We start from the raw sequence: 4,307 nt of genomic DNA on the forward strand, positions 1-4,307 counted from the left end.
GTATGCCCAGAGGTTCTTATTGCCATCATTCCAGAGGTTCTCTATCCTATGACTGAATCTTCTACTTGAACCAACAACATCTACCCATAAGATCATGAACTTCAGCAAAACAAGTTCATCTCCTGGCAGTGGCACCTCCAAATTGGCACCACAAACTCTTGAAATCCCCCTAAGAAACATTTCCCCAAATTTGTCCCTTAAGATCACCCTCTGGACACACCATTCCTAAACTGCCTTTCATGTTTGACTCAAATATTGGAAGTGATTTCTTGCATTTACTACTCAGTACAAGTTTATCAGACTCATGAATTCATTCTCTCCCTTCCTCTCCCTCTAGTTTTCACAACTCTTATCTCTCCTCTACACTATTATGTGTGTGTGTGTGTGTGTGTGTGTGTGTGTGGTGAATTGTGGAGTGTGAATGCGTTTGTGGCATGGCAGAGTGAAGAAAGAGTGTCAAGGGAGAGAAGATAAAGTCATTTCAATATCTTTTTATTCTGCATTTACGAGTTCTCTATTGCTGCATAACAGATCACTCTAAGACTTAATGGTTTGAAACAATACCAACAATTTTGCTCACAAATCTGAAATTTAGGCAGGCCTTGGCAGGGGCGTTTGTATCTGCCCTACATGGCATCAGCTAGGGCAGCTCAACTAAGGGCTGAAGGATCCATTTCCAAGATGGCTCATTCACACATGACAAGTTAGTGCTGGCTGCCAGCTGAGAGTTCAGCCAGGGCTGAGGGTGGCAGGGAGGTGGGGCTGTTGGATTCAGTGTGGTGGCTGAGTTCCAAGAGTGAACATCCCAAACCTAAATGGATTATGTTTGGATATTATCAAAGAATTTAGCTGAGAATCCCAAGTATTGCCTGATCTTTTCTCCATCTGTTTTTCATTTATAACCAGCTTATTTCAAAACGGATTTGAGGCAGAAGCTCCTTTTATTTAAGGTAGACACTGTAACCTTTAAGCAATTCTTATACTCTGGATTCTAAGAGATGGTCTACGTTTTTGAGAGAAAAAAGAGTATGCACGGTGGGGGGGAGATGTGCTTGTGAATTTGCATGCTGTGTGGACACATGTGCACATGCCTGTGTGTTTTACATGTGTGTACATTATATATGTGTCTACTCGTGTGTGCATGTGAGAGTGTGTGTATATATGTGTGTCTGCTTATGCTGGTGAAACTGTGTCTGTATTAGCATTTGTATGCATGTGTGTGTGGAGTGTAGTTTCCATAAGGATATCAATCTTTATTGGTAGTTCTACAGTGACTTGGAGAATTGCTCCAGGACTGACTAAATGATAGCACGATATTTTTCTAAAAGAAAATTCAGTTCTATGTGCAAAGTCGACTGTAATATAATTATTTTAAACTGCATATATATTAGCCCAAACCATAGCATTTTCTTCAAGTGATGGCTTCGTTTACAAAACTGACTAAGAGGGCTAATTTGAGCCATCATCTTTTAAATGTTATAGTACCAAAAGTCCTGTAGATTGTCCTGATAAAATACAAGGGATGCTATAGAAGAATCTGCTGAATTTTCTCTGACAATTATGATTCATGACATACTACTTATACTTAGAACTATCTGAGAAATGCTTCTGAAATTATCCATTTGTTCCTGGTTCAAGTTAACAAAGAATGCAGCACATTTTTACCATTGTTTTTAAAGCAAAGATTTAGGTTTCCAAAGAATGCACTACACGACCACCCTAACCTTGGTATCTGATAATGCTAAACCTTATTTCTGTGGTGCACGAGGCATTTACAGGAGTTAGCTTTTGCTTAATTTTGTTATTTATATACAGTAATATACACATTTTTACAGTTTTATGAGTTTTGACAAAATGCACAGTGTTGTAAAATTGCCATCAAAATCAGGATACAGAATAGCTCCCTTACCCCAAAATATTAGCTCATCCTACCTCTTTAGAGTCAAACCTTCCTTCTCCCCTAACCCTTGGTAACCACTTATCCATTCTCCCTCCCTATAGTTTTGCCTTTTCCAGAATGTCATAGAGATGAGATTACACCACACATAACCTTTTTAGTCTGGCTTCCTTCACTGAGAAAGTGCATTTGAGATACACCCATATCATTGCATGTATGTACATTTATCTTGTTTTTATTGCTGAGTAGGATTTCATTTTATGGATATACACTGTTCATCCACTCACCAGCTGAAGGACATTTGGGTTGTTTCTAGTTTGGTGCTATTGCAAATAAAGCTGCTATAAACATCCATGTACAGGTTTTAGTGTGGGAACATAAGTTTTAATTTCTCTAGAGTAAATAAAACATACTTAGCAAGTGGGATTACTGGGTCAGACAGTAAGTTTATTTTTAACTTTATAAGAAAATGTACCTTGCGTTTCCATCAGCAATGTATGAAAGTTCCAGTTGTCCCATATCTACTTCAATATTTTGTATTGTCAATATTTTTTATTTTAGCCCTCTTAATAGGTGTATAGTAGTATCTCATTGTGGTTTTCACTTCCATTTCCCTAGTAACTAATGATGACCATCATATCTTTATGTGTTCATTTTCCTTCCACATAGTTTCTTTGAGAAGTGTCTGTTGAAACCTTTGCCCGTTTGAGGGTTGTATGCTTTCTTATTGTCGAATTTTGTTTGTGAGTTCACTACATATTCTAGATATAAGTACTTTGTCAGATATAATTTGCAAATATTTTCTCCAGTCTGTGGCTTATCTTTTCATTCTCTTAACAGTATTTTAAAGAGCAAAAGCTTTAATTTTTTTAAATTTATAAGTCTGACTTATAAATGTTTATTTTATAAATTGTGCTTTTGGTTCACATCCAAGAACTCATTCCCTAATACAAGGTCACAAAGATTTTCTATATTTCATCTAAAAGTTTTATAGTTTTATATTCATATTAAATCTAGGAATCAGTTTTAGTTAACTTTTATATCAAGTGTGAAGGATAGGATACGGTTCATTTTTATGCCTATGATGTTCAATTGTTCTAGCACCATTTGTTGGAAAGACTATCCTTTCTACATTGAATTACTTTTTCATCCATTGACCATATTAGAGTGGGTCTATTTCTGGAACATCTACTCAGTTGCATTGACTTATGTGTCTATCTTTTCACCAATACCACTCTAACTTAATTATTGTAGCTTTATAATATGTATTGAAATCTGGTAGTGTGAGTCCCTCAATTTTTTTTTTCTTTTTCAAAATTCCTTCACTTATTCCGGTCTCTTTATCTTACAACACAGATCTTAGAAGCACTTTTAGATATCTACAAAAAATCTGGTGAAAAATTTGGTTGTGATTGTGCTAAATCTATAGATAAGTTTGGGGAGAATATACATCTTAACAATAGTGGGTCTTCTGACCCACGACCATGGCATATTTTTCCATTAATTTCGGTATTATTTGATTAAAAAAAATTTTTTATTGGAGTATAGTTGATTTACAATGTTGTGTTAGTTTCAGGTGCACAGCAAAGTGAATCAGTTATACATATACATATATCCACACTTTTTTAGATTCTTTTCCAATATAGGCCATTAAAGAGTACTGAGTAGAGTTCCCTGTGCTATTCAGCAGGTCCTTATTAGTTATCTATTTTATATATAGTAGTGTGTATATGCCAATCCCAATCTCCCAATTCATCCCATCCCCCTCTTCCCCCCCCCCCCGTTACCATAAGTTTGTTCTCTACATCTGTGACTCTATTTCTGCTTTGCAAATAAGTTCATCTGTGTCATTTTTCTATATTCCACATATAAGCGATATTATACGACATTTGTCTTTCTGTGTCAGTCTTACTTCACTTAGTATGACAATCTCTAGGTCCATCCATGTTGCTGCAAACGGTGTTATTTTGTTCTTTTCTATAAATGAGTAATATTTCATTGTATATATATACCACATCTTCTTTTTTTTTAAACATCTTTATTGGACTATAACTGTTTTACAATGGTGTGTTAGTTTCTGCTTTCCATCCATGTTGCTGCAAACGGTGTTATTTTGTTCTTTTCTATAAATGAGTAATATTTCATTGTATATATATACCACATCTTCTTTTTTTTTAAACATCTTTATTGGACTATAACTGTTTTACAATGGTGTGTTAGTTTCTGCTTTACAACAAAGTGAATCAGTTATACATATACATATATTCCAATATCTCTTCCCTCTTGCATCTCCCTCCCTCCCACCCTCCCTATCCTACCCCTCTAGGTGGTCACAAAGCACAGAGCTAATCTCCCTGTGCTATGCAGCTGCTTCCCACTAGCTATCTATTTTACATTTGGTAGTGTATAT

The sequence above is a fragment of the Physeter macrocephalus genome, chromosome 21 (assembly GCF_002837175.3).
Source record: "Physeter macrocephalus isolate SW-GA chromosome 21, ASM283717v5, whole genome shotgun sequence".
In the NCBI taxonomy this organism is placed as follows: Eukaryota; Metazoa; Chordata; class Mammalia; order Artiodactyla; family Physeteridae; genus Physeter; species Physeter macrocephalus.